Source organism: Lepisma saccharinum, unplaced genomic scaffold (genome assembly GCF_977018435.1).
Source record: "Lepisma saccharinum unplaced genomic scaffold, izLepSacc3.1 HAP1_SCAFFOLD_280, whole genome shotgun sequence".
In the NCBI taxonomy this organism is placed as follows: domain Eukaryota; kingdom Metazoa; phylum Arthropoda; class Insecta; order Zygentoma; family Lepismatidae; genus Lepisma; species Lepisma saccharinum.
In genome coordinates, this window is record NW_028143032.1 from 18,661 (window position 1) to 29,511 (window position 10,851).

Genomic DNA, 10,851 nt, shown 5'->3' on the forward strand with positions numbered 1-10,851 from the left:
GCGACTACGCTACCTACCACTGTACTACCATCGGGGAATCCCCTCATAGAACAAAGTTTCCTTCTACGACGATTATACAGAACTTAGTGCACTTCCTTCATTTGAAATCTATTCTATATCAGCCTCAGTTTTTCGTTATTACAATCCAAGGAATAGTATTCTCCTTAAATAAGAAATAAAGAAATAAAAAAAACATTGGAAATAATCTTCAAACGGACGTAAAAAAATCGAATCCAACCACCTGTAGAATGCCTGAGGGAAACAACAAGAATTTTCTCAACAAAGACATATCCGAAATTTCCATAACATTCTAATAATTTCGCAACCCGTGCAAATAATCATGTGGTAAAATCTTGTCGTGGTTCCCTGTAAACACTTAAATCACCAAATTACTTCTTTCCATATTTCCCGTATTTTCTCCTCCTCTTTAGCTCTCGGCTGTTCGGTGTGGGATAATACAAGATTATTTGTCCCTAATTATCTCCTTCTCTTAGTCTTGCTAATATCTTGGACTCCTTAATAACTTTCCCAACAACTCCTTATCAATTTGTACTGCCATGTTTCCTACAATGCTTTTCCTACTTCCCAATAACAATCACTTCTGTACACCCTTTGATGTAAAACTTAAATAATAACAATAAACCATATCCGTCGGTCCGTTTATCTTTCCAACTTATAGAGCTGAGACTATTTTTACAAGATAAACCTCGGACGCAGACATTCCACGATCTTCTGGCCCCTCCTTCCACCTTCTCTACCTGCCCTTTTACTTGGTGTTATTCAGAATTGTATTAGTATCTGGAGTACTATCGTAACATAAAGTTATTAACCTGGAATAATTTTTTGAAAATAATGGGGAGTAACGCTGTGTTTCGAAAGAGTATAGGAAATAAGTTTAGGTATTCATTCATGCCTCTTTCTAGAATAGTCTTCTTATTTTGACTTAATACGCGCTTATCAACGTTTCTAATTGAAATACTTTATTCCAAGCAAACAAGTATTTGCAACTGATTAAAAATTTTGCTTTTATTCTTTCGAGACATTCGAGACGAGACGAGACTTTTCAAAAGCCGTCCCGTCCCGTGAGCAACACTACTTGTAGCAACCCACGTGCATTGCCGTACAAAGAAAGATACCCCTAGACAAATCAGAGCCGAGTACGGAGTGCACCGAACCTCCAGTGCGAAGGCGAAGTGTGGGGGGCCAGGCAAGGAACACAGTATATGCGCATAGAAATCTTGGATTCTCCTCCTCTCGAAGTCATTGTTTTAATCTGTAGGTCCAGTCCCGATAGGGTAGTGGTAAGGCTGTCACCTTGTAATCAAGGGCCCCCGGGTTAAAGCCTTGGTTGAGGCAAGTTGCACAGTGCATACAGAAACCCAAATCATCAAATGTATTTGATGCACTTAAATATATCGTCTGAGCTCCAGTATTTATGCATTTATTGTTTCAAACTTTCCTGTGTGTGGCTCAGATCCTCTTTAAACTGTAGGCCCAGTCCTGATTAGCCGGTTTCTTTAACGCCTTGCAATCAAAGGTTCTTCGGTCGTCCTCCGTGGCGGAGTGGTTAGCACAGCGCGTTACGACCCCAAGGATCCTGGGTTCGAATCCAGGTCTGGGCATGGATGAACTTTGTGAGTGTCCCTTCATAAATTTCATCACCCATCCTCATCGTCGCGATTAATCGAAAGAGGCAGGAAAGGGATGCTATATTCACAAAAATCAAATCAAATCAAATGAAAAGCTCTTGGGTTCGATCCTCGTTGAAGGCATATTATATAGTGGTTCGAAACTGCCTCTAGACCCTGTACCCATTGCCGGCCCCTGTAGCGGAGTGGTTAGCACATCCAGCTACGGCGCCAGGGATCCCGGGTTCGAATCCTGGCCTGGGCATCAAGATTCGAAAATAATAATAATAATAAACAATCAACAGATTTACGCAGAATAATTCCAGAGAACGAAGAACAAATTACCATTAAATTACGTCACTTCCGTACGATCTTTTGATCTTTCCGTCTTTTCCTGTCTCAGTACTGGCTGAAATAGAAATTGTCACGTGGGCTGTATTTAATATTATTCTCCTTCCTCCTACACATTCGTCATAAAAACGTAACTGCATTTCAACTAAGGGTGTGTAGAAACTTGTGTCTGCCTCCATATATCATACTAAGTGTTCTTTGTCACGATCAGGGCCAACAACGCATTCTGAACTTCATGTAGGTGGATAAGAAGCACGCAAGCGATTTCCAAATAAACTATGATGAAAATATGATTGTTGGCGTCAGAAATCTTATGGACACAAACGACCATTTTAAGCCTAAAGAAAACATTCCCAAAGACATGTTACGACGTGTTAACACGTTTTGGAAAATTCCCCTTGGTGTAGTGGTGGCGTCGTCGCCTTGTAATCAAGAGGTTCCAGGTGGAGACACATGGTCGTTTGGATCCCACTTTAAATGTAGATCCAGTCCCGATTAGCCTTACTGTGCATAACGTGGACTTAATACATGAAATCAATCAATCAATCCAAACCTTTTTAAAATAACTACATTATGTTTTAAAATAATTACAATAAGTTACCATAGCCGGTTGTGTTGTTCCTGATTTCGTTCATAGATGGCAGTGCATTATTAAAGCTATAAACATTAATAATAATATCAAATGCATTTACTACCATTTACGACCGTTTCGAAATAAATTGATTTTGATTTAGAGGCGTAAAGAAAGCTTTGTAAGTATCTTTCTCTCTTTTGCGCTGTTTTGAACTGCTATGCTCAATATGGAGTTCCCACGAACTAACTCAAAATATATATATATATTCATGATGGAGCTACAGTACATTGAGTACATTATTTCGTTGCTTTCTCTTCAATTATGTGAGGTTAAATCAAAAAGTAAAGGCAATTTTCACACAAGAAGAACTACACATATAACTTTTCCACATATACCCCCTGCACGGCAATGCACTTTTGGTATTGTGCAATCAGTTTCTGTATCCCATCCGCGAAGAAGGATTTTGGTTTGCTCACGAAGCCACGTCTGCACCGCCTGCTGGACCTCGTCATCTGGCCTGAACCGACGACCACGCAGCGCCTCCTTCAAAGAGCCGAAGATGTGGTCATGGTGCTTGCTTTAAGATGCTGTCTAAGGGGTTGCTCGTACTCCACGATAATGCCAGGCCTCACAGCAAGGACAACAGTAGACACTGTGCACAGGCTTGAGTTGCTTGATTCGAATTTAACGCTGTTTTGGGATGGGAAGGGACCGATCCTGGCTTGACTTTAAAGCTGTCCACCCACTTATACACCTTTGGTTGAGTCATGGTTCATCCATACTGCGCTAACAGCTGACGGTGGATGTCTGCCGATTTGACATCCTCGCGCTGTTCCTCGATGGTGCATTCGTGGAGTGGTGCGTCCATACGTGTGACCTTTTTGCTCCGCGACACTCGACTGAATGGGGCAGTGATGTGATGGATACTCCTACTTCCACGTCACTCCAAGTATACACGTGGTGACGTCCGACACACCCAGTATTCGTTTATTCCTGCGAAAACACAAAATTGCCTTTAGTTTTTTATTTACTCTCGTATTATAAAGTATTCGTTCCATATTATTCGGGTTGTCCTACTTTCAAAACCTGTATTTTAGAACTAATCAGAAGGGGTAGCAAAGTTACTAATAGGTTTATTATTATTATTATTGTTATAGTTAGATGGATCTGAAGGAAATCGGCAAGGATGGAAAAGATTGGAGTGATTTTGCCGCGGATGGGGACAGAAAGAAGGCTTGTGTTTGTGCAGCCATAAACCTTTGGGTTTAATAAGCCTAGAGAGTTAATTAGTTATTACAGTTAGAGTTAAATATTAAGAATACTTTATCAGTGTTTCTAATGTAATTGCTTGTTTGAGGTATGTAGTAGGGTCTCTATATCTTATATCTATAATACTAAATCATATTTGCATTTTGATGTGATACACGTTTTACTGCTGATTACGTCAATTTTGCTTTTTTGGGAGGCGCCGGAAAACTTTGAGCAAGTTGGTGGTCTGTTCCTCTATACTGAACTCTTCTTGATTTTTATGTATCCATTCATTCTGTTCTCTTTATATTTTCTATCCTGTTCTTCCATTATTTCTCTGCAGTCTCTCTCTCTCTCTCTGTCACACACACACACACACACACACACACACACACACACACACACACACACACACACACATACACATGCATACTCTTCCATTACTGCTCTTAGCTGATGTTTTTTCCAGAATGAACCTTCTATTGCCAACCTACACGGAGGAGTCGTTAGCACAGGGTGCTACGAGGCTAGTGGTCCCGGGTTCGAATCCCGGCCTGAACATGGATGATTGTGAGTGTCCCAATTTCATCATATCATCACTCATCCCCATCTTCGCAAATTAGCCAATCAATCAAAGTCAACGGCCTTGGCCTCAGCGTCAATTATTCCGATCCACGAGAGGTTCTCCTTGAAGTTTATGACTTGCAGCCCGAGCTGGCAACCACCTGTAAAGATGCCCTTCCGTTACACTGCGATAACAGGAAATACTTTCAAGACGGCGGCGGCAGTGGATCAATCGATCTAACCGGGGTGAGCGTTGCTTCCCGCTTCCAAATTTGAAGGTTGACGGCCGGCCAGCACGGTCAATTTAATTATATTCTGATTACTTTGAATTTTCCGGGTGTTGGAAATGGAACATGTCCATGAAAATGAGCGCTTACCAAATTCATTTAATGAGTTTGACCAGAGCAAACTAAAACATTGCATTAGATCCAGTCGTTGTCAACTGAATTCAAATTTTGCACTTATCAACAAGTTAATGGTGTTTAAAGTCCACTTTATGCACAGTAATAGCTAATCGGGACTGGAAATACAGTTTAAAGTGGGATCCGAACCACAATGTACGTAGCTCCACCGGGAATCGAACCCGGGACCCCTTGATATATTTGTCACATATCAATTAACGTATTAAGTTTTTAAAAATAGAAATCGGGGCATCGAGTTTTAAAAAAACGAATTTACCAGCCAGGGGGTTCATTACTCTAAAGACACGTATAAGCCACGTGTTCTGAGCAGATGATCTGTCCACAAGGCAATTTGTGTACTTGACCAATGCCATACCTTAACAAGACCATCGTTCCTTGCAATCTTCCTGTGTCCTTCAGTGTGCTACCTTAAATGGGAAAACCAATCTAGCAGGATGAGTACCTTATCGTACTGTTAACCATTGTGTTATGCTTATGCTACCAAAATGCTGTCTCCAAGAGAAGGAAGAACAAAGAACAGAGGAACACGAGGCAAAGGTCAATTGCATTCTCAGGCGTCGAAACACAAGTAAAGGCAATTGGGAGAATAACAGAGTGATAATAAGTTGCTCGCCCTTACTTGACTATGGAGCGTACTTCAGCCATAAGACAAGCAGACTGGTTGAGGACCAAGGAAAATGATCTCAAGTGAAAACTGATCTTCAGGTTCTTTACAAGCGGATACCTTTATGTTGCTGGCTTTGGAGTGAGAATTGAGTTTGGTTATTGTACCGCTTCAACGCGTGCCCGTGTAGCGGCAGAAATCACGCTGTTTGCCGGCGAAATGCTACGTGCGTATCGCCTCAAATCAAGCGCATAGTGGTAGCTTTTCAAGCCGTTCTCTAAACGCTAGGATGAGACTGAGTTGACTGCACAGTAAGGCTAATCGGGACTGGACCTACAGTCTAAAAGGGATTCCGAACTCCTATATGCCTCCTCCGGGAATCGAACCCGGGACCCCTTGATTGCAAGGATGCTACCACTACGACATGAGGGAGGCCGATAGAAGGAGTGATGATATGATAAAAAAATTATGAACCGGGATTCGACTCCGGGACCCCTGGCTTCATAGCGCGTGTAATAACCAGTACGCCACGAAGGTCGTCGATAAACCGATAAATTTTGAGTGTTGATAAGTGTTATTAGAGCTGTTATAATGCCGCAACATAAGTACATTTAGGCCGAAGAAATTTTATGTGTGATTCTTACGTGAAAACAAACTCGTGAGGAGGACATTTTTAAGTGAACTTTCTCAAAAAAAAGACATGAGAGAATTTTGTGGCAATACAAGCATCTTCTGTGACAAATTAAAGTATTTTGTTTACATGAAATTGTGAAATATTTTAATTAAAATAAATCTAAGCGCTTGAATTAAGGGGTTACGCACATCGGATTTCGCCGGCAAGTGTCATGCTTCCAGCCGCTACGTGGACACGCGTTCAAACGGCACAATATCAAAATGAAGGCACTGAAGTGAATATTATTCAAATCCAACGGGATATAGAACAGCCCGTGAGAGAAAGAGAGAGAGAGAATGCTGGTAGGTTGAGAGAAAGAATGAAACAGAGGGGAAAGAATGAGAGATAACCAGAAAAGGATAAATAAAGCGTTTACTTGTACATTGGAGAATGCCTTTCTCTCTTTGTTTGTCGTGTGAAATTGCATCGGTAAATGGTCAAAGAAAAATTAGACTACAATTCTATATTTTACCGAAAGGTGGAAGTGTGTAGTAGCTATAAGGAATAAACGATTATCGGTAAAGATAATAATTTTCTTTCTCAAAGGAAGATTTTCATCTGAAAATCAAATCAAAAGTTATTTATTTTCTCGGCATTATAATTTAAATTAACCTGAAATTCAAGATCAACACAAAATATTATATTTTAAGGTTTCTTTGTCGAATATAATTTATTATCACATCACTCACTGCATCATTACATACGTATTATTACTCACTCTAAAACATAATTGCTGTAATCGCGATTAAATAAATGCAGACAAGAGCGTTCGACCATTCCCCCTTTTCTTTGTCGTAAGTCACAACCACGTATGTAAAGTTCCTGTGTCGCTTTATCTTCATCGCTGAGTATACACCGATGAGCCATTACATTATGACCACCCCGATCCGGGAACATTTAGCACGCCTAGACGCGGAGAGTAACACGTGACACGCTGGCAGCATGGTATATGTTGTGCAGGTCTACAGGCTCGCTGTTTAGTTGTGTCTCTGGCGTCAGAATGGGAAAAGCGGCCGATCTCTCCTAGTTTGATAGAGGTCAAATTGTGATGGCATGACACCTTGGTACAAGCATCTCTGAAACGGCACGGCACCTTGGTACCAGCGGCTTGTTGGCCGCTCTACGTGCTGATGTTGTGAGCCCGTATCCAAAGTGGTGCAACGATGGGCAAACAATGACACGTCGTTCAGCCGTCCTGTAAGCGTGGAATCCGATGCGTTATTCGTGTTTCATTTGATCGCGAACGGACAGCTTAAGTCTCGATCTCGCATCAACAAGTCTCGGAGGGTTTGTTCTCGGTTTCGGAGTAGTTTTGAAATTCGAGACGACACCGAGACTTCTACAGGCTAAGCCCACAATATAAATACTGAAATAAGCCACATTGAATGGTAAGGGTTTAAGAGGTCCGAATCCGAAACTTTATAATGAGCATTTCGCGTTTGTTGAACAACACATCAACATTTGATCAAATCACTAATATTTGAATTTCTTCAGAAGAAAAACGCACAGATATTTTTTTATATATGCTTTGAAAATATAAATATGCATAATGAAAAGTAATATTGTAATTGTTAATGTAATTAGTACACGTCGATATGTACAGCGCTGTTTAAAGACAATAATAATGTAGGTATAAACCAGTGTACCATTAGTGAATAACATCCATAATTTAAATGTTACTATACTCGAAGAAATCAACGTTGATTCATTGGTTTAGTTAGTTTTACTTCGGTTTTCTGCCACTATTGGGTAATCGCGAAGAGTGACGATTGTGTACCATTAGTGAATAACATCCATAATTTAAATGTTACTATACTCGAAGAAATCAACGTTGATTCATTGGTTTAGTTAGTTTTACTTCGGTTTTCTGCCACTATTGGGTAATCGCGAAGAGTGACGATTGATTGATTTGGTTTATTTTACTTCGCCTTTTGTGCCACTTTTGGCTAATTTGAGGAGATGGGGATGAGTGATGATACGATTGATGAATGGACACTCATAAACATCAATGTCCAGGCCGGGATTCGAACCCGGCACCCCTGACACCAAGGTGCGCTGTGCTAACTTCGCCACGGAGGTGGGCAGTGCTGAAAGTTGAAACCCTACCATTATTTACTATAAATAAGGCCATGCCGCTTTGCAAGCATGTATAGAGAAAACTGCTTACATATTGACCGATGTTTAGATCGAATATCGACTTCCCCTGACTACAAGTTTGACTCACATCTCTTGAAGTAGCAGTGGATAAGCCAACATGTGAGACGCCATTTGTCAAGGTTGGCGCCAAGGATTATAATGGCGGTTTCTTCCTTTTACGAGCAAGAAACAAGCTTCTGGACTTTTGTTTCGTCTTCTTCCTTCTACGCACAACAAAAAAATCACTACGGAAAGAGGACCCCTGCCAAATTTGCACAGAGCATTTGTCTTAGCATCTTTGACAGCGTAATTCTCTGTCATCGAGGATTTAGCAGCTGAAGTCATTTGTCAAACTGGGTCATTTGTCTTGTTCGTAATTTTTAAGCTTCCTTTTAAAAAAAAAGTTATCAAGGTTGCCGCTCTCGTGAAATGAGAAAGGTCAGTTTTTCGCATGACAACAAGTTGCTTGGTAATTCCTCAACATAACTATTCAGAATTACTTAACTGGTATGTGTGTCAAATATTTATCAGGGAGGATAAATTTGTGTCTTGAAGAAAGTACCATTGGCGGATTCCACGATAAGTGCTCGTATTCCATGACAATAGCAAAATGAATTAATCTGAAAACTATTAGTGTTTTTAATTGCATTCAGGTTTAAATGTCAATGCATATAATTTGCATATTTCACCCCTTAAGAAATTTTAGCATATATGCTGCACACACAATGGAGGCAAATTCTCATTTTTAAAGCGTCACACACGTAACACACTTCCGTTAATGCTTTTCATGCATTCAGGTTATGTGATCATAACTAACTAACTCTCTAGCCTTCTTAAACCCGGAGGTTTATGGCTGCAGCAACACAAGACTTCTATGTGTCCCTATCTTGGGCAAGATTAATCCAATCTATTCCATCTTTACTGACTTTATCCCTCAATCTTCGTCTTGGCCTTTCTACAGGTCTCTTACCATCAGGTTTCCCAACAAGAATTCTGCAAATTCTCCTCTCCTCTCCCACCTCTCTCTACATTTATATTTGAGGTTAAACGTATCGCTGACAACCCTTCACTGTGAAATAGTTATGTTAAGAAACAGAAACCTCAATTTTTTTTTAATTTGTTAGTAGGCACCAAAAAGTACTTCATAATTCTACAAAATCAGTTTATTATGAATATTTTTATCCAATCGCATTTCGAGAGCCTAACATCTTGTGTGTGAAATGTCACACACGTAACAGTGGCATGCCGCCCTTCTTTTACACATGGGTGTCGGGAGGCTTTAATTTAGTATTACTTCCCAATAGTAATACTCAGGGCCGGATTAAGGTGTGTGCTATTGATGCTGCAGTAGTTTTAAAAGCAGGGGTTCCGCAGGGATCAATTTTAAGGCATCTCCTTTTCACCCTCTACACCGCAGACTTAAATAAAGTTATAAAATTTTTCACACCACATTTCTATGCAGATGATACACAACTGTATTTTTCAACTAGACGTGCAGCGCTAGAAAGTAGTATTTCCTCACTCAACAGCGATTTAAATAATATTTACACATGGTGTACATCAAATGGACTTAAGATAAACCCTGAAGAATCACTTTATATGCTAATTGGAACGAAACAATCGCAAAAAAATCTATTGTTGAGCCAATTGAACTTAAAATTAATAATGAAACCATTCCATGTAAAAATTCAGCAAAAAATCTTGGCTTGATTGTTAACGATACGTTGGACTGGACTGACCACATCAATGCACAATGTAAAAAAGCATATTTTATTCTGAGAAACCTCTACCGTTTCCAAGATCAACTACCTGCAGAATGAAAACTTGGACTAGTTCAATCTTTAATTTTTCCACTATTTGATTATTGTGACACTGTGTATGGGTCCAAACTTGCTAAAAAAAACTCACACAAAATGCTTGCATCAGATGTACTTTTGGCCTGGATAAACGCGATCACATCCTTCCCATCTTAAACAGATATAATATTTTAACAATGGCCAACAGGAGGCTACTGCACTATCTACCTTTCATTCATAATCTGCAAACTGAACGTAAACCCGCGTACTTATTTGAAAAATTATGTAATCGCAACACAATCACAGACACGGGACACGTCGTCACAACGAACTTGACATTCGTCACCATTCGACTACGCTATATGCCTCATCCTTTTCAACAGAGCATTCCCTGACATTCGCTACGAGGCTCGGCAGCAAGCGGCCCGGCATCAGCGCTTGTCTTTCCCGGTGAACGGTCATCATCGTCACGATCAGTAGCGCCAACTCTTTAGAAACATAGGGTGGGCTGAACTGCAAGATTTGTTTCATAATTTTATGAAATAATATATCTCATAAGTAGGCTTTATTTGCTTTGAGGATTTGTTCTAAAAAGACTTTTTTCTGTTCCTTAGCCAGAAAATGTAGGCCTTTACACACTTAAAAACCCTTTCAGACATTTCTGAGAGAAATACATGCATTTCATTGTCGTTGTTTTTGCCTATTTTAGATACCTTCATTTTGAAGGTAACTGCTTCTTTTAGCACCTAATCCATGAAAATGAAAAATCTGTCCATATTCATCCATTTTACTGCCTATTATGTATCTTTCGGTGCTCCTTTGCCTGCCTGTTTTGAGTTTTCAGTGCTTATCCAT